A 20,876-nucleotide genomic window follows, 5' to 3' on the forward strand; every position below is an offset into this window, starting at 1 on the left:
GATATTTTATATTATTTGTGACTATTGAGAAGGGTGTTGTTTCCCTAATTTCTTTCTCAGCCTGTTTATTCTTTGTGTAGAGAAAGGCCATTGATTTGTATGAGTTAATTTTATATCCAGCTACTTCACCGAAGCTGTTTATCAGGCTTAGGAGTTCTCTGGTGGAATTTTTAGGGTCACTTATATATACTATCATATCATCTGCAAAGAGTGATATTTTGACTTCATCTTTTCCAATTTGTATCCCTTTGATCTCCTTTTGTTGTCGAATTGCTCTGGCTAGGACTTCAAGTACAATGTTGAATAGGTATGGAGAAAGTGGACAGCCTTGTCTAGTCCCTGATTTTAGAGGGATTGCTTCAAGCTTCTCACCATTTACTTTGATGTTGGCTACTGGTTTGCTGTAGATTGCTTTTATCATGTTTAGGTATGGGCCTTGAATTCCTGATCTTTCCAAGACTTTTATCATGAATGGGTGTTGGATCTTGTCAAATGCTTTTTCCGCATCTAACGAGATGACCATGTGGTTTTTGTCTTTGAGTTTGTTTATATACTGGATTACGTTGATGGATTTCCGTATATTGAACCATCCCTGCATCCCTGGGATGAAACCTACTTGGTCAGGATGGATGATTGTTTTGATGTGTTCTTGGATTCGGTTAGCAAGAATTTTATTGAGGATTTTTGCATCAATATTCATAAGGGATATTGGTCTGAAGTTTTCTATCTTTGTTGGGTCTTTTTGTGGTTTAGGTATCAGAGTAATTGTGGCTTCATAGAATGAGTTGGGTAGAGTACCTTCTGTTTCTATTTTGTGGAATAGTTTGTGAAGAACTGGGATTAGATCTTCTTCGAAGGTCTGATAGAACTCTGCACTAAACCCATCTGGTCCTGGGCTTTTTTTGGTTGGGAGACTATTAATGACTGCTTCTATTTCTTTGCGGGATATAGGGCTGTTTAGATCATTAACCTGATCTTGATTCAACTTTGGTACCTGGTATCTGTCTAGGAACTTCTCCATTTCATCCAGGTTCTCCAGTTTTGTTGAGTATAGCCTTTGGTAGAAGGATCTGATGGTGTTTTGGATGTCTTCAGGATCTGTTGTTATGTCTCCTTTTTCATTTCTGATTTTGTTAATTAGGATGCTTTCCCTGTGCCCTCTAGTGAGTCTGGCTAAGGGTTTATCTATCTTGTTGATTTTCTCAAAGAACCAGCTCCTTGATTGGTTGATTCTTTGAATAGTTTTTCTTGTTTCCACTTGGTTGATTTCACCCCTGAGTTTGATTATTTCCTGCCGTCTACTCCTTTTGGGTGAATTTGCTTCCTTTTGTTCTAGTGCTTTTAGGTGTGTTGTCAAGCTGCTAATGTGTGCTCTTTCTAGTTTCCTTTTGGAGGCACTCAGAGCTATGAGTTTTCCTCTTAGAAATGCTTTCATTGCGTCCCATAAGTTTGGGTATGTTGTGGCTTCATTTTCATTGAACTCTAAAAAGTCCTTAATTTCTTTCTTTATTCCTTCCTTGACCAAGGTATCATTGAGAAGAGTGTTGTTCAGTTTCCACGTGAAGGTTGGCTTTCTATTATTTATTTTGTTATTGAAGATCAGCCTTAGTCCATGGTGATCTGATAGGATGCATGGGACAATTTCAATGTTTTTGTATCTGTTGAGTCCTGTTTTGTGCCCAATTACGTGGTCAATTTTGGAGAAGGTACCATGAGGTGCTGAGAAGAAGGTGTATCCTTTTGTTTTAGGGTAAAATGTTCTGTAGATATCTGCCAGATCCATTTGATCCATAACTTCTGTTAGTTTCACTGTGTCCCTGTTTAGTTTCTGTTTCCATGATCTGTCCATTGGTGAAAGTGGTGTGTTGAAGTCTCCCACTATTATTGTATGAGGTGCAATGTGTGCTTTGAGATTTACTAAAGTTTCTTTAATGAATGAGGCTGCCTTTGTATTTGGAGCATAGATATTCAGGATTGATAGTTCCTCTTGGAGGATTTTACCTTTGATGAGTATGAAGTGCCCCTCCCTGTCTTTTTTGATGACTTTGGGTTGGAAGTCAATCTTATCTGATATTAGAATGGCTACTCCAGCTTGTTTCTTCAGACCATTTGCTTGGAAAATTGTTTTCCAGCCTTTCATTCTGAGGTAGTGTCTATCTTTTTCTCTGAGATGAGTTTCTTGTAAGCAGCAAAATGTTGGGTCTTGTTTGTGTAGCCAGTATGTTAGTCTATGTCTTTTTATCGGGGAGTTGAGTCCATTGATATTAAGAGATATTAAGGAAAAGTAATTGTTGTTTCCTGTTATTTTTGTTGTTAAAGTTGGCATTCTGTTCTTGTGGCTGTCTTCTTTTATGTTTGTTGAGGGATTACCTTCTTGTTGTTTCTAGGGCGTGGTTCCTGTCCTTGTATTGGTTTTTTTCTGTTATTATCCTTTGAAGGGCTGGATTCGTGGAGAGATAATGTGTGAATTTGGCTTTGTCGTGGAATACTTTGGTTTCTCCATCTATGTTAATTGAGAGTTTGGCTGGGTATAGTAGCTTGGGCTGGAATTTGTGTTCTTTTAGTGTCTGTATAACATCTGTCCAGGATCTTCTAGCTTTCATAGTCTCTGGTGAAAAATCTGGTGTAATTCTGATAGGCTTGCCTTTATATGTTACTTGGCCTTTTTCTCTTACTGCTTTTAGTATTCTATCTTTATTTAGTGCATTTGTTGTTCTGATTATTATGTGTCGGGAGGTATTTCTTTTCTGGTCCAGCCTATTTGGAGTTCTGTAGGCTTCTTGTATGTTCATGGGCATCTCTTTCTTTAGATTTGGGAAGTTTTCTTCTATAATTTTGTTGAAGATGTTTGCTGGTCCTTTGAGTTGAAAATCTTCATTCTCATCCACTCCTATTATCCGTAGGTTTGGTCTTCTCATTGTGTTCTGTATTTCCTGGATGTTTTGAGTTAGGATCTTTTTGCATTTTCCATTTTCCTTGATTGTTGTGCCCATGTTCTCTATGGAATCTTCTGCACCTGAGATTCTCTCTTCCATCTCTTGTATTCTGTTGCTGATGCTTGCATCTATGGTTCCAGATTTCTTTCCTAGGGTTTCTATCTCCAGTGTTGCCTCATTTTGGGTTTTCTTTATTGTGTCTACTTCCCTTTTTAGGTCTAGTATGGTTTTGTTCATTTCCATCATCTGATTGGATGTGTTTTCCTGTTTCTCTTTAAGGACTTCTACCAGTTTGGTTGTGTTTTCCTGTTTTTCTTTAAGGACTTGTAACTCTTTAGCCATGTTCTCCTGTAGTTCTTTAAAGTCCTTCTTGATGTCCTCTACCATCATCATGAGATATGCTTTTAAATCCAGGTCTAGTTTTTCAGGTGTGTTGGGGTGCCCTGGACTGGGCGAAGTGGGAGTGCTGGGTCCTGATGATGGTGAGTGGTCTTGGTTTCTGTTAGTAAGATTCTTACCTTTACCTCTCGCCATCTGGTAATCTCTGGAGTTGTTATAGTTGTCTCTGTTCAGAGGTTGTTCTTCTGGGGATTCTGAGTATCCTCTGTCAGCAGACCTGTACAGACTAAGTTCGGCGGAGTCCCGGAGCCAAGATGGCACTCCCTGCAGGGCAGGTCACTGTTCTCCGGCTGGGAGGGTGTCGGATGTCTGCGGCCCCAAAAGGGTGCTGCCTCAGCGGTTCTGAGGCTCCCGCCTGTCCCAGAAGCTGTCTGCCTCTGTGGTCCTCACTCTGACCTGTACAGACTAAGTTCTGCGGAGTCCCGGAGCCAAGATGGCGCTCCCTGCAGGGCAGGTCACTGTCCTCCGACTGGGAGAGTGCCGGATGTCTGCGGCCCCAAAAGGGTGCTGCCTCAGCAGCTCTGTGGCTCCCGCCTGTCCCAGAAGCCGTCTGCCCCCGTGGTCCCCACTCTGACCTGTAGAGACTAAGCTCGGCGGAGTCCCGGAGCTAAGATGGCGTTCCCTGCAGGGCAGGTCACTGTCCTCCGACTGGGAGAGTGCCGGATGTCTGCGGCCCCAAAAGGGTGCTGCCTCAGCGGCTCTGTGGCTCCCGCCTGTCCCAGAAGCTGTCTGCCTCTGTGGTCCTCACTCTAACCTGTAGACTAAGTTCGGCGGAGTCCCGGAGCCAAGATGGCACTCTCTGCAGGGCAGGTCTCTGTCCTCCGGCTGGGAGGGTGCTGGAAGTCTGCGGCCCCAAAAGGGTGCTGCCTCAGCAGCTCTGTGGCTCCCGCCTGTCCCAGAAGCCGTCTGCCCCTGTGGTCCCCACTCTGACCTGTAGAGACTAAGCTCGGCGGAGTCCCGGAGCTAAGATGGCGTTCCCTGCAGGGCAGGTCACTGTCCTCCGACTGGGAGAGTGCCGGATGTCTGCGGCCCCAAAAGGGTGCTGCCTCAGCGGCTCTGTGGCTCCCGCCTGTCCCAGAAGCTGTCTGCCTCTGTGGTCCTCACTCTAACCTGTAGACTAAGTTCGGCGGAGTCCCGGAGCCAAGATGGCACTCTCTGCAGGGCAGGTCTCTGTCCTCCGGCTGGGAGGGTGCTGGAAGTCTGCGGCCCCAAAAGGGTGCTGCCTCAGCGGCTCTGTGGCTCCTGCCTGTCCCAGAAGCCGTCTGCCCCCGTGGTCCCCACTCTGACCTGTAGAGACTAAGCTCGGCGGAGTCCCGGAGCCAAGATGGCGCTCCCTGCAGGGCAGGTCACTGTCCTCCGACTGGGAGGGTGCCGGATGTCTGCGGCCCCAAAAGGGTGCTGCCTCAGCGGCTCTGTGGCTCCCGCCTGTCCCAGAAGCTGTCTGCCTCTGTGGTCCTCACTCTAACCTGTAGACTAAGTTCGGCGGAGTCCCGGAGCCAAGATGGCGCTCTCTGCAGGGCAGGTCTCTGTCCTCCGGCTGGCTGGTACCATTTCACTATGTACTCTAGACTGGTCTTGTACTCCCAGAGATTGACCTGTCTCTGCCTCTGTTTAAGTGCTGGGAAGTTTTAAGTACTATATAGTACACATATAACCTATATATTTTGCAAAATATGCATAAATGTATTACAGATATTAACTTTAGTTTTATTCTCAATAAGAATCAAAATAAAAATTCATGGTCACATGCTCTGCTCCTAGCTAAGGTAACTTTAGGCACAATTAGGGGACATGTTTAAACTGGCCTCATTGTGGGGAGTAATCCAACTCACGCAGCTCTAATGTGCACTGAGCTCTATGAATGCAATAACCACCCGGGTAGGCCCTGGACATCCAACTATGAATACAATTTATAAATCATTGTTCTCATAGTTTCTTTTTATTTTGAGGGATATAAATGTCATCATCTTAAAAGTAATGTATATGGCACATTTATGAAACTGGTAAGTACTCTGGAGAAAAATGAGGAAAAACTGTGTTTAATGCATGGGTATGCTAGGGAAGCTGGTGTGCCCGGTGAGCAGAGGGAGGTGGAATGAAGTAAGGGGAAACTAAGGCAGAACAGAAGTGCGTTTTGTTGTTGTTTTTTTTTTTTTTTGAGAAGCAGTAATGACACTGGGGATGGAATATTAGGATGTGAAGTCAGAGGGAGAACAGGAGGCAGAACCAGGCAAGGCTTCACACAAGCTGAGAAAAGCCCTGGCAATGCTCTTGTTTACGTGAGTTCTGTAACTGAATCAATCTCAAAGGAAGACTATCAGTTATGTGGGCAGCCACACCACTAAACATTCCCATCGAGTCTGCTATCGGACGGTAAGTTATGTGGGCAGCCACACCCACTAAACATTCCCATAGAGTCTGCTATCCGACGGTAAGCAGGGTAGGTCCTGGATTACTTAGCTGGGAGAATATCAGCTAGCCAGGTGTTATTAATAAAGCAATAGTTTTTTTTTAACATTGAGATTCAAAAAAGCAGAATTAAGGTTAATTCAGTATCACAGAAGTACCGATGCGGCTTCATTTTCACACACGAACAAATGTAAGAGGCCTCTCTTCCCAGTGATAGCCGACTAGAAGATAGCCATCTTCTGCTACATAGGCAGCTAGAGACACAAGCTCTGGGGGTACTGGTTAGTTCATATTGTTGTTCCACTATAGGGCTGCAGACCCCTTCAGCTCCTTGAGTGCTTTCTCTAGCTTCTCCATTGGGGGCCCTGTGTTCCATCTTATAGATGACTGTGAGCATCTACTTCTGTATTTGCCAGGCACTGGCATAGCCTCATACAAGACAGCTATATCAGGGTCCCTTCATCAAAATCTTGCTGGCATATGCAAGAATGTCTGGTTTTGGTGGCTGATTATGGGATGGATCCCTGGGTGGGGTAGTCTCTGGATAGTCCATCCTTTCGTCTTAGCTCCAAACTTTGTCTCTGTAACTCCTTTCATGGGTATTTTGCTCCCTATTCTAAGGAGGAACAAAGTATCCACCCATTGGTCTTCCCTCTTCTTGATTTTCTTGTGTTTTGCAAATTGTATCTTGGGTGTTCTATGTTTCTGGGTTAATATCCACGTATCGTGATTACATATCATGTGAGTTCTTTTGTGATTGGGTTACCTCACTAAGGATGATATCCTCCAGATACATCCATTTGTCCAAGAATTTCATAAATTCATTCTTTTTAATAGCTGAGTTGTATTCCATTGTGTAAATGTACCACATTTTCTGTATCCATTCCTCTGTTGAAGGACATCTGTGTTCTTTTCAGTTTCTGGCTATTATAAATAAGGCTGCTATGAACATAGTGGAGCATGTGTTCTTATTGCCATTGGAACTTCTTCTGGGTATATGCCCAGGAGAGGTATTGCTGGATCCTCCGGCAGTACTATGTCCAATTTTCTGAGGAACTGCCAGACTGATTTCCAGAGTGGTTGTATAAACTTGCAATCTCACCAACAATGGAGGAGTGTTCCTCTTTGTCCACATCCTCGCCAGCATCTGCTGTCACCTGAATTTTTATCTTAGCCATTCTGACTGGTGTGAGGTGGAATCTCAGGGTTGTTTTTATTTGCATTTCCCTGATGATTAAGGATGTTGAACATTTTTTCAGGTGCTTCTCAGCCATTCAGTATTCCTCAGTGGAGAATTCTTTGTTTAGCTCTGGACCCCATTTTTTAATGGGGTTATTTGAATTTCTGGAGTCCAGCTTCTTGAGCTCTTTGTATATATTGGATATTAGTCCCCTATCAGATTTAGGATTGGTAAAAATCCTTTCCCAATCTGTTGGTGGCCTTTTTGTCTTATTGACAGTGTCTTTTGCTTTACAGAAGCTTTGCAATTTTATGAGGTCCCATTTGTCAATTCTTGATCTAACAGCACAAGCCATTGATGTTCTGTTTAGGAATTTTTCCTCTGTGACCATATCTTCAAGGTTTTTCCCCACTTTTTCCTCTATTAATTTCAGTGTCTCTGGTTTTATGTGGAGTTCTTTGATCCACTTAGACTTGAGCTTTGTGCAAGGAGATAAGAATGGGTCAATTCGCAGTCTTCTACATGATAACTCCAGTTGATCCAGCACCGTTTGTTGAAAATGCTATGTTTTTTTCCACTGGATGGTTTTAGCTCCCTTGTCAAAGATCAAGTGAACATAGGTGTGTGGATTCATTTCTGGGTCTTCAATTCTATTCCACTGGTCTACTTGTCTGTCACTGTACCAGTACCATGCAGTTTTGTTTTTGTTTATTTTTTGTTTTTTTTTAATCACAATTTCTCTGTAGTACAGCTTAAATGTCAGGCATGGTGATTCCACCAGAGGTTCTTTTATTGTTGAGAATAGTTTTTGCTATTCTAGGTTTTTTATTATTCCAGATGAATTTGCAAATTGTCCTTTCTAACTCAGTGAAGAATTGAGTTGGAGTTTTGTTGGGGATTGCATTGAATCTGTAGATTGCTTTCAGCAGGATAGACATTTTTACTATATTAATCCTGCCAATCCATGAGCATGGGAGATCTTTCCATCTTCTGAGATCTTCAATTTCTTTCTTGAGACTTGAAGTTCTTATCATACAGATCTTTCACTTCCTTAGTTAAAGTCACACCAAGGTATTTTATAATATTTGTGACTATTGTGAAGGGTGTTGTTTCCCTAATTTATTTCTCAGTCCATTTATCCTTTGTGTAGAGAAAGGCCATTGATTTGTTTGAATTAATTTTATATTCAGCTACTACACTGAAGCTGTTTATAAGGTTTAGTAGTTCTCTGGTGGAATTTTTGGGGTCACTTATAAATACTATCATATCATCTGCAAATAGTGATATTTTGACTTCTTCCTTTCCAATTTGTATCCCCTTGATGTCCTATTGTTGTCAAATTGCTCTGGCTAGAACTTCAAGTACTATATTGAATAGATAGGGAGAAAGTGAGCAGCCTTGTCTAGTCCCTGATTTTAGTGGGATTGCTTCAAGTTTCTCTCGATTTAGTTTGATGTTGGCTACTGGTATGGGCCTTGAATTCCTGGTCTTTCCAAGACTTTTATCATGAAGGGGTGTTGGATTTTGTCAAATGCTTTCTCAGCATCTAATGAGATGATCAAGTGGTTTTTGTCTTTGAGTTTGTTTATATAGTGGATTACGCTGATGGATTTCCATATATTAAACCATCCCTGCATCCCTGGGATGAAGCCTACTTGGTCATGGTGGATGATCGTTTTGATGTGTTCTTGGATTCGGTTTTACAAGGATTTTATTGAGTATTTTTGCATCTATATTCATAAGGAAAATTGGTCTGAAGTTCTCTTTCTTTGTTGGATCTTTGTGTGGTTTAGGTATCAGAGTAATTGTGGCTTCATAGAATGAATTGGGTAGAGTACCTTCTGTTTCTGTTTTGTGGAATAGTTTGAGAAGAGTTGGAATTAGGTCTTTGAAGGTCTGATAGAACTCTGCACTAAACTACCATCTGGTCCTGGGCTTTTTTTTTGGTTGGGAGACTATTGATGACTGCCTCTATTTGGGAAATAGGACTGTTTAGATCGTTAATCTAATCCTGATTTAACTTTGGTATCTGGTATCTGTCTAGGAAGTTGTCCATTTCATCCAGGTTTTCTAGTTTTGTTGAGTATAGCCTTTTGTAGTAGGATCTGATGATGTTTTGGATTTCTTCAGGTTCTGTTGTTACGTCTTCTTTTTCATTTTTGATTTTGTTAATTAAGATGCTGTCCCTATCCCCTCTAGTGAGTCTGGATAAGGGTTTATCTATCTTGATTTTCTCAAAGAACCAGCTCCTGGTTTGGTTGATTCTCTGAATAGTCTTTTTGTTTCCACTTGATTGATTTCAGCCCTGAGTTTGATTATTTCCTGCCTTCTCCTCCTCTTGGGTGAATTTGCTTCCTGTAGTTCTAGAGCATCTAGGTGGGTTGTCAGGCTGCTAGTGTGTGTTCTCCCTAGCTTCTTTTGGAGGCACTCAGAGCTATGAGTTTTCCTCTTAGGACTGCTTTCCATGTGTCCCATAAGTTTGGGTATATTGTGGCTTCATTTTCACTAAACTCTAAAAAGTCTTTAATTTCTTTATTTCATCCTTGACCAAGGAATCATTGAGTAGAGTGTAGTTCAGTTTCCACATGAATGTTTCCTTTCTATTATCTATGTTGTTATTGAAGATCAGCCTTAGTCCATGGTGATCAGATAGGATGGGTGGGATAATTTCAATATTTTTGTATCTGTTGAGGCCTTTTTTGTGACCAATTATATGGTCAATTTTGGAGGAGGTACCATGTGGCACTGAGAAGAAGGTATATCCTTTTGTTTTAGGATAGAATGCTCTGTAGATATCTATTAAATCCATTTGTTTCATAACTTCGGTTAGTGCCCATGTGTCTTTGATTAGTTTCTGTTTCTAGGATCTGTCCATTGATGAGAGTGGGGTGTTGAAGTCTCCCACTATTGTGTGTTTTGAGCTTTAGTAAAGTTTCTTTAATAAATGTGGCTGCCCTTGTATTTGGAGCATAGATATTCAGAATTGAGAGTTCATCTTGGAAGATTTTACCTTTGATGAGTATGAAGTGCCCCTCCTTGTCTTTTTTGATAACTTTGGGTTGGAAGTCAATTTTATTCGATATTAGAATGGCTACTCCAGCTTGTTTCTTCAGACCATGTGCTTGGAAATTGTTTTCCAGCCTTTCACTCTGAGGTAGTGTCTGTCCTTTTCCCTGAGGTGGGTTTCCTGTAAGCAACAAAATGTTGGGTCCTGTTTGTGTAGCCAGACTATTAGTCTATGTCTTTTTATTGGAGAATTGAGTCCATTGATGTTAAGAGAAATTAAAGAAAAGTAATTGTTGCTTCCTATTATTTTTGTTGTTAAAGTTGGGATTCTGTTCTTGCGGTTGTCTTCTTTTAGGTTTGTTGAAGGATCCATAATCTCACATTATCAGTCTTCACTGCTACAAGAGCAGTTATCATCTACTTGAGGTCTATGCCCACCATGCAACTGTTAACTGTATCACTTGATATATAAGAGTCTTTAGATTGTTTGTGCAACTGATAGTCTTGCTTTTATCTCTTAACCTTGTTTATTCTAAACACACTGCTTATTTGCCAACACTTCCACTGAGGAATACTAGCCCTTCCTTATTTTACAATAACCTTATTTTATAATAAGCTTCCCAGATCAAACTCATACTACCATTAAAAAAAAAAAATACTCCACAGGTAATGGTTTTCCCTCCACATGTTTACAGTGACAAAAGTTTTTAAAACTTTTCTACCTGGGAGACTCCTTTGTTCATAATGAGTCCTCAATGCTGATAAGGTCAAAGTGCTCTGGAGCGTGGCTTCTGGGGGAGTAATGCAGTGTGTCCAGAGATGGCGCTAGTCGGTTTGCTCTCACCTCATTTAAGGTCAATTACACGAACAACTGAAATAAGTGAGAAGAAAAAAGCAAATGGGAGGTTAGATTGACATTTATTCTTCAAGAAATAATACAGCTCAAAAATACTAGAAAATGAGAGAAATGCAAATTTTCAAGTCAAATGGAAAATATTTTCAAAACACAATGGATGAAGATCCGAATTTACAGGCAAAGACCTACCTAGTGATGTTATTTGAGACATCTTGCCACTACGGTAATGAATGCATAATCATATTCTGCTCACTTTCTGAGAGACCCACCCACTGAGAAGCCTTTTAAACTCATTTCTGCCATTACATGCTTATTGTTCTTGTTACCTATAAAACATAATTTTTCATGTTTTCAATTATTTCATTCTTTCAATTTATGTAATTTTCTTATGTACTGAAATTATGAAAACATTTTACTTTCAAATTTTTTGTTGGGAAAGCTTACATGCTTTTGTATTTAAAGTCAGTTGAGCTCTTGTTCCAATAATAATGCATTCTTTTGTACTGTATTAATCTGCTCACAGATAAGAGTTATAAACTGTGGCCAAAACATAAAAATAAGTGAAGACACTGGAAAGTGATCAAAACAGACTCAAATTGTAGATCTGACTGTTGTTCAGAGAAGGGAGCTGCAAAACGCATGCTTAGATTTTCTCTGTAGGAACTTTTTCAAGGCTTCCCCTATTAAGTGCTGGGATGCTGGACTAAAGAGAAGCCACAGCCAATAGGCTTCAGTCGTTAGTGAGTGCAGAGCAGAGTTAGGAAGACTCCAAACTTGTTGACACATTATCTACACTCCAAATTTATAAACTGTGGCAAGCAACTCCATATTCATACAACTGACTGTGAGAACCACAGAAAAAGTTTCTATACACTCAAGGACCAGAAACTAATTTGAAATTAAGCACATAACATGTCTGAAATGGCTCTGGCAGTGTTCATTGACACTGCACCTCACCAAGTCATTGTAGTTTTGGTTCTTAGCACGCACTGTGCACATTCGCACCATGTGTGCCTGGCCACTGCAGCATGCTAACAATGATGTCTGAAACACCTCAGCTCAGATGTCAGGCAGCACATGCTATGAGTCACGATATTGGACTGCACACACAAACTTTTTTTGCTCTTAGAGAATATAACTGTTTAATTATGAAAAACAAAGGCAGTATTTTCAAACTGTTACTCTTCAGCATTTAAATCTCAAATCAGTATTTTCATTGTATTCTTAGAAAAATGATTTGAAATGGCTACTTATATTAATTTTATTTTATGTGTACATCTCTTCTCTCTCTCCATCCTCTCTCTCTTCTCTCTTCCTCTCCATCTCCCTTCCCTCCTGTATGTGTGTGTGTGTGTGTGTCTGTGTCTGTGTCTGTGTGTATGTGTATACACTGAGCCCAGAAGGTAGTGTCAGATCCTCAGGAACTGAAGGTACAGGCATGGGAGCCACTTGCTATGACTTGCTATGGGATTGAGAACCAAACTTGAGGCTTCTGGAAGAGCAGCAAGTGCTCCTGACTGTTGACTCCTCCTTTCCAGACCCTTCAACTTAATTTTTTTTTAAAGATAATTAAATGAATTTTGATTTGGGATTGGGTTAGAATTTCCAGTAATTTCTGAAATGGTCCTAAAGATGCTTTGCCATTTTCTACTACATATTTATGTGAAGCAGCTTTCTCAGCACTGACAAGTAAAAAGTATCAAAATATTGATCAATTCTGAAAAATGCAAAGACACCTTGCATCCTGTAGTATCAAACATTTAAACAGGATTTAATTCTTTATTTAATCTTTTTTCAAAAGTATATTAATTTTCTTTTATGTATTTGAATGTTTTGCTTGCATGTACATATCTGCAACACATGTTGTCTTGTGCCGGTGGAGGTTAGAAGAGGGTATTGGATCTCCTGGTGTAGGATGAAAGGACAAAGGAAAAACACACTGAGCCTGACCTACCCCAAGACCAGGGTCAATGAAAGAACACCCTGACTTCACCCAAGCCAAAGACCAGGGCTAAAAAACAGAATCCCATCAACCCCTGAGCTTGTCATAGAATCCCACCATCCCTTGAACACAAAATTTCACTAGTCCCTGAGCTTCAAGATCAGACCACAGATCTCAGGCTACCCTGGAAATATCTGCCCCAAAGAAATCCCACATAAACCCTACCTTCTGCTCAGTTCTCTGCTCCTTCTCACCTGAACAGACCTGGGTTTTCCCCTACCAATAAATTTCTTGTGTGAGATTTGCTGTCTGGTGTGTCTTTGTGGTATTCCTTGGTTTCCCTCAGAGCTATAACACTTGATGCTCAGACTCAAATATGCCCTCCTGGTGTCTATGCTCCACCTCTGGGTCTAAGATGCATTGGTCCCCTATCCCTCATCTCTAGTCAACCCACAACACATTCACCTTCCAGCTGGAACAGCTCAGGACCCATCCACCCACTGTAACTAGGTAAGTTTTCCCTTTAGTCAGTGTAAATGCTTCCCAGATCCAAGGAAGTGACCACCAGGTATCTGGCACCCCCTGGTGCAGCAGGCCAGTCTTAAAGGCTACAGTGGCCTTAATCACCTGACCCACACCCCAACCCGTGGAGCTGCAATCCTGCAGTTGCCTCAGGCCCAGCCTGGCTAGCATGTCCTTTCTTGCCCACTTCTTCAACCTTCACTTTGGAGCTGCCTGTAAATCCCACAGCTCCTTTGGGCCTTCCTGGCTTTTGTGACTCTGTTCCCTGACCTTTTCCACCCCTCCCACCCTGCCCTAGGCCTAAGTTTCCTTCTTAACTTCTGGCCTCTACTAAGCCCTGCTAACAGACCAGAAGTCTCTCTTAAGCTTAGCCATGCTAAGTCCCGACCCCTTGTTGAGTGAGGTGATGACCCACTAAATGGCTTGTATCTTCCTCTGGTCCTCCCTGAGCCCTTGAACAGCCACAACTACAGGTTGAAGTGACATTTTTTCTTCCCCTCTCTCATCCATGGGAACAATGTCTTCCATACCAGCTCATTACCCCTTGGGATGCCTTTAGAAAGTTTCCGGCCTCTATATCTGACACCCAACCTGAAGGGCCTTAAATTTATTCACTTTTGCAGTCAAATGTGGCCTCAATAGCCCTTAGATAATCAACCCAAATGGCTGCCTAATGGCGCCTATCTTAGTCAGGGTTTCTACTCCTGCAAAAACATCATGACCAAGAAGCAAGTTGGGGAGGAAAGAAAGGATCTATTCAGCTTACACTTCTGCATTGCTGTTCAGCACCAAAGGAAGTCAGGATTAGAACTCAAGCAGGTCAGGAAGCAGAAGCTGATGCAGAGGCCATGGAGGGATGCTACTTACTGGCTTGCTTCCCCGTGGCTTGCTCAGCTTGCTTTCTCATAGAACCCAGGTGCTATGCCCACTCCAGTGAAGTCTGCCTGTCAGGTCGAAAGGCTTGGAGGCAGTCATGAGGCAAAGAGTTTCAAGGAAACTATGCCTCCTGGAACACTGGTATTCTCATAGTCCACATACTCAAACCCTGTTCCCGCGTTAGTATGGTGTATGCTCTCTTTCAGTATTTTTTTGTTATAAGTGCCTTTAAAGATTGATTTTTGGCATAGGTAAGCCTCCATCAGAAAATCCTTGAAGCCTATGAGCTTGGAATTCAGTAGGAATTCAGTGAGAATGTTACCTATTCAGTAATATTCAAATTTACTTCTAGTACAGACAGTGAAACTAATTAGGTATTACAAAGAACGGAGCTAGGATAGCTCAGGGCTAGTCTGCATAGTGATTATTTAGGACAATAGCCGAGTCTCATCCAAACAAAGGAATAGGTGGGTTAACTATGAAAGAGTTAGTGGAAGGGAATTTCTCTGAGACAGGTTTCTTCACTAGGCCCAAAGGAACAGCATAATCAGGTATTTACTAAGAACCCCTGGTGGTGGGTTTAACAATAGACTAGCATTACACCTGGCTCCACCCACCTGCAACCAGAAACCCATTCCTTGTAGATAGGAGACCCAAAAAAGAGGTCCCTCTGTGGCACCCAGGACCACCAGCCCAGTGATGAAACCACCCACAATGGACCCTCCTACCCTTGATCACTAATTGAGAAAATGCCTTACAGTGGATCTCATGGAGGCATTTCCTCAAGGGAGGCTCCTTTCTCTGTGATAATTCTAACTTGTGTCAAGCTGACACACAAAACCTGCCAGTACAGCACCCTAGATCCTAATATTATTCAGGACCTTTACAAATACTGTTAGCAACCTCTGGGTCTAAGAAATGAAAAGAGATTCCCTATTCCCTGTTTCTCTTTTCTCTCCTTCAAGCCTGTTTGTTTTTGTATAGTCTCTCTCCAACACTTACAAGGTGTAAATGCCCTATCTTTGAAGTTGTTGCTGATGGATCTATAAGTTTGTTGTAAAGTGGGAGCCAGGAATCAGACATATGGTGGTGCATGGGGGGGGGGGGGAAGCAAAGGACTAGTCCAGCTGCAGTGGGCACACACACTTCTCTGGCTGCTGAATCTTCAGTTCCCTCCTGCAGTGCCCTCTGTATAGACCCAGAGCTCAAAGGTTTCCTATTTCCAAGCTTTCTTTGTTCTCAGCTTTCTGGATTCAGTTCTATGGGGATTCAGGTGTCTTTTAGGTCTGAGTAGCATTAGACTGTTGTTTTATGCTGTCCCACTTCAATTAAAAGCTGGCTCTGGAGTTCCACTCCTCTAGACCTAAATATGCTCATTTAATGGTTTCCTCCAAAATCTCTGTCCCACGTTAGTCAAGCCACTTGACTATGTGACACAGAAAAGAGAGCAAAACAAAATAAAGGGACAAACTAGTCCCAATTCGGACGGACGACTGCTACTCAGCTCATCTTCCCTTGGTCTGATTTAACTCTCTGACGCTTTTGCTAAGGGGTAAATCTTTGTAAGCATATTGGGTATGATTAAAGCCCTGTAAAATCTGTAACAAAAAAGTTACACAAAAAAGTAATACTGAGGTTGATGGTTAAAAATCTACACATAGGTAATTTTAAAGGAAACATGTGGCTTGCTACTGTGTAGCTGCTGTCCCCTCATTGGGATGGAAGCAGCTACTTGACTGATAGCCATCTTTATCAGGGTTAGAAAGGGTAGATTTTGCCACATGACTTCACTCTCATCTTGATTAAAAGTGACCACATGGCATAAGCCAAGCAAGAAAACCAACTCCTCCTAGCTATGAGGTCCAGACCAGATGATTTCTTCACAATTTTTCATCGTGGTAATGACTCCAACCCCCAAAGCTCCCCCTTACTGGCCTAAACCTACAGCCCCTTCTCTCCATCTCTGGCCTCTTTAGTCTCCTTTACTCTCTTCTTAGTGATAGGCCACACAAGTCAACTGTCTCAGGCACCCATTTTCAGCCCACTGGCAGTCCTTAGTTCCTTCATTCTACCAATGGGATGCCCTTTACCTCCCCTTACCTGGCCAAAACTGGCCACAGTTCTCCCTTTGTGGGAGGTGGGGTGGATGCTTGGTCAGTGTACATACCCCTTTCTTACTAAGTGAATTCTCTCAACAGAAAAGAGATTGGGGTCTTATACTCTTAATTCTTCCACCTTCATTAAAGAATTCCAAGATGTTACCTAATCTTACAACCTCACCTTCCATAATGTTTATATGATTCTCACCAACGACCTTCTCCCCAAGGAGTGCAGGTGAGTCTGGGACCAGGCTAGGGCACACACAGATGAGACCTACCAAACTAATGCCACCACCCAGGCAGGGCCAAGGCAGTCTCTGACCAGGATCCTGAATGGAATTACAATGGGGATAAAATTATAACTTGCCCCCTGGCCAGTCTCTGCAAGGTTGCCCTTAAAGCAGTAAATGATAATAAAATCTAAGAGGTCATTCAGGAAAAACATGAAAACCCACCTTAATTCCCTGACCGTCTTATAATGGCCCTCTTGCATTCTAGATCCCAAGACCCCAGATGGAAAACAACTCCTTCTGACCTATGTCTTCTCCCAGAATTTCCCTGATATTTGGGCCAAACTTAAACATCTAGAGAAAAGACCATTGACTCCATAGGTAGAAGCCTTAGCTGTGGCCTTTAAGGTATACCAAGGGAGAGGAGAAAAAGTCCAAAACCAAACATATTTGATTCTGGGTAAGGCCTCTCAGCTGGCCTCAGCAACTGCCTAGGCTCCCAAAGCCTCTGGGTCCCTGTTTCAAATGTGGCCAGGAGGGCCACTGCCCCAGTCTGCCCAAACCCTTTCAAACCATTCTGACCATGCCGTGTTACTATGAACAGGGACATTGGGACACTGACTGTCCTTGTGTCCTTTGTGGCATGACAATATCAAGCCCAAATTATCCTACAGCTGACCTCTTAGGTCTGGCCATGAATGACTGAGGTAGGTCTGTACTCCACCCTGGTCTCCAACAGGGAGCTTTGGGTGGTCATCACAGAATCAGGGCCATCCGTCACCTGCCTTCTGGATACTGGGGCCACTTTTTTGGTCCTCTCCTCATTCCTCTGTTTTCAGGTATAGGACATCCCAAACCCTCAATAGCCAAGCATCAATAGCCAAACTCCCCTCTCATTCAATTACAAAAACCTTTCCCTCCCACTCAGGGCAAAGGATGAAAAGCAGTCCACCCACCTGGTTCTGGTTATTTGAAAGTTTTTCTATGTGCACATCAGTCTCTGTTTTCTGGTGTATCTGTTTTGTTGTAAGGCGTTGGAAATCGGTCAGAACCAGATGAATGTATGAATGATAGTGGTGACTATGTGTTTTGTTTCTGACTGGTCATCTTTGACTGTGTGAGCTTTCTGTGTTCTGTGGTTTTGATTTTGCGTTCTTTGCCCCTGCCGGCCACAAGTGACCATTGCTAACACTGCTTTCTATGGCTGCTTTCACAGCTAGGGCTCAGAATTTATTGCTAGGCTTTCTGGTCACTGGATTCAGTTTTTAAAAGAATTTAAAAACAATGCCTGTTTAATAAGGCATTAAAGTTACACCTCCTCCGTGCAACTATGTATCTGTGGCCATAGCTCTACTCCTTACATGCGAATCAGAGAGGTTAGCCTTCAAGTTGTGTACTACTGCTTCTCTTCTCACCACCTGTCCCTCCTTCTAACCCAGCAAAGTCTCCAAGTGCAAGTCCCTTTCCGAGGTCTCTCTCTTCAGGCAGCATTACCTTAGGTATGCATACTTACCTTTCAGCCATGCCCATGCCTCAACATTTCTAACTGACTCAAGTTACTGACTTGACTCTCTTAAGGTGTGTACAGATAAATTGTTTCTGCTGGCTTTTGCCACCCATCATATTTGGTTCCATATTCTAGAGTCCATCTCTTCAGTTTCCCCTTCCCTCCTCCTGCTCCAACCATCCATCTCTCCTGGTCTACTCTATGTCCTCTTTCAGGTCCTGGAGCCTGCTATACACTCTAGACCCCACAACGAAGGCAAGTCTCTAGTTATCAAGACCCTGCTCCTCATCTCTTTCTTTTGGAACCAAACTCCCTGTTTCCTTGTCTCCTCCTCATAGGAACTGCCTGCTAAGCCTCAAAACTTCCCTGCCCTGCAACCTTGTCCCTCCTATCTCCTAGCTCTGCCCTAGAAGGCTCACAGCTACTCTATGCCCTCCTGGGTCTCTCAACTCACCTTGGAGCTTATCCATCTAGTGCAGTGTGATCCTTCCTCTCTCTGTTCATGGACTCAGATTTTATTAAAGCCTCATTCTGTTATTACAAACAGCCTGAGCTCAGTATATTTCAAAGGCCAAAATTGACATGCTCAATTTTCTGTGGTGACAGCTTCTGCCACTGCACAATCAAATGATCTGAAAATCATTTATATCTAAACTTGCACTAGCCTCTTGTACTTCTTCCTATCTACACCTGTCCAGGGTAGCACTTACAAGGATGTTTAACATTCAAGAGACATCTCTACCTCTAACCAACAGCCCATCCTAACAGAGTCAGGAAGTTGCTCTCTTATCAGGCTGCCAAAGACTGATTCACTAGCTTACAACACCTTTATCCATCTCTCCTTCTCTGAAGGTTTCCCCTATACCTGTTTTCTCCATGACCAAAAGGAAGAACACTGTACAAAGTGGCCAGAAACTTAAAGAGGTTGTTAATGTTGGTCCTGCAAAAAACATGAGACAAACTTAGGTGATCCTAATTTGATACCAGCTGACGGATGACACCCTGCCTGGCAGCTTTGGCGAGTGCTGGTTCCATGTTCCTCCCAGGTCAAACTCAGGACCACGAATTTAGCCGTACCCATTGGACTACTAGATTCTCTCATCGTGTCTGTAAGTGTCCTGAGCCACCCCTTCTCTCTCCCGTCTTGTCGCTTTCTCAGACTGTCTTAGCCCCTTGTCTTGACTGTATAGGCACACTGGATCCCTCAGACTATAACACTACCTTGGCTCTGAGCACTGCCCTCAGCCCTTATGCTTGAACACTCACATGCTTTGATTATTGGTGGCGCTCAAGTTTATCACTGCCTACCTGATGGATGGCCTAAGACTTGTGCCCTGCTGTTTCTTTTTCCAAAATTATGAGTGTTACCTAGTGAAGGACACTTGCTGATTCCCATCACAGGGTTTATAGTGGCATGACATGACAAATGAATGGTTCAGGTCCTACCCTTTCTTGTAGTCTTAGGTATAATCATTGCTGGTGTCACCACTGGTGCAGCAGGACTGACTACTTCCCTAGTATTTACCATCAGTTTTCACCCAGATGCATCCAGAATCTCCAACAGGTAGCTCAGAACATCCTTACACTCCAGGGATAAACAGACTCACTGGCCAGTGTGGTGCTATAAAATCAGCAAAGACTAGATTTACTGAAAGTAGAGAGAGGTGGTCTTTGTTTCTTCCTTAAGGAGAAATATTCCTTCTATGTCAACTAGTCAGATACAGTAACGGAAAAGATCCAACAATTCCAGATGGATCTCCAAAAATGTACAAAACAGCTCCATGTCTCTGGCCAGTGACTCCTCGACTGTCTAACATGGAATTGGCTATTTCCCTTCTTAAGCCCCTTTTCTCCCCCTTTTCTTAATCCTACTAGTCACAGACTGCCTCATAAACTTCTTGCCTAGATTTCTTCAACAACAGACCCAAAGATTTTTTTTTTTAATCAGACTTTTAATCAGTTGCTATTACAGGATTACCAACCCCTAGATACTGAGCCAGAGGCCTGGGACTCCTGATTATATGCTGATAGTGAAGGTCAAGTTCACTTAAAGGACTTTGAAACCCCCATTCAGCAGGAAGCAGTCTAATGATAACATCAACCCCCTTTTCTGGCCCCTGATTACTTATCAATAATAAGGGGGGGGGGGTAAGCCCTTTGAGGCATAACAGGTCCTGCCCCTGTGTACCTCCAAATACCAAGTTCTACCCACAGAACACTCTGCCCTAACAGCCAGCCCTTGTCCCCACCCTTCAGAGTAAAAAGCCCTCTGAAGAATAACCAGTACAGATTTAACTAGTTCTTCTTTTTTTCCTCTTAAAACTGCTTTTTCTTAGGTTTCACATGATTGTTATTGGTATTCAGGCTGTTTCCTATCTTAAAAACTTTGTGATAGTTGCTTACATTTTCCTCTTTCTCTAATTTTGACTTTAAAAACTCCTCATTGATTTTATTTTTGCTGATGTTATCTTAACTGTGATTTAGAAAGGGACCAATACTCAATACCTGCTCAAATGACCATGTTTCCTGGATTAAGTATTGAATGCTACTTCTAGCTTTAAGTATGACTGTTACTTTATTTTAGAACATTTAAAATTCTTTTCCTGTGTCTTAAACATCTTAGCTTTGACAATTTTAAAACCCACATTTCTGACACTCTTTTAAAAACAGCCAGTAAGCTGGGCGGTTGTGGTGCATACCTTTAAACCCAGCACTTGGGAGGCAGAGGCGGGCGGATCTCTTGAGTTCGAGGGTGGCCTGGTCTACAGAATGAGTTCCAGGACAGCCAGGGCTACACAGAGAAACCCTGTCTTGCAAAAAACAAAGAAATGAACAAACAAAACAGCTAGTAAGTGAAATTATTGGCTAAATGAAAAATTTAAGCAGCTGTGATATGCAGTAAGCCCTGGGCAAG

The 20,876-nt window shown here is 42.5% G+C and overlaps 1 protein-coding gene across 8 annotated transcripts in view; it reads right to left on the minus strand.

Moving 5' to 3' along the window:
- Ncoa1 (nuclear receptor coactivator 1) overlaps positions 1 to 20,876 on the minus strand; it is a 257,999-nt gene that overhangs the window by 123,144 nt on the left and 113,979 nt on the right. For 7 of the 8 annotated variants that reach the window (XM_085830180.1, XM_029484858.2, XM_085830181.1 and 4 more), the window contains one exon: positions 10,653 to 10,801. The exons of the other annotated variant lie outside the window; for it this stretch is intronic. The gene's annotated coding sequence lies outside the window, so the exon portion shown is untranslated. The remainder of the gene's footprint in view (positions 1 to 10,652; positions 10,802 to 20,876) is intronic. 8 annotated transcript variants of the gene reach the window in all.

Source organism: Mus caroli, unplaced genomic scaffold (assembly GCF_978045245.1).
Source record: "Mus caroli unplaced genomic scaffold, Mus_caroli_1 scaffold_14, whole genome shotgun sequence".
In the NCBI taxonomy this organism is placed as follows: domain Eukaryota; kingdom Metazoa; phylum Chordata; class Mammalia; order Rodentia; family Muridae; genus Mus; species Mus caroli.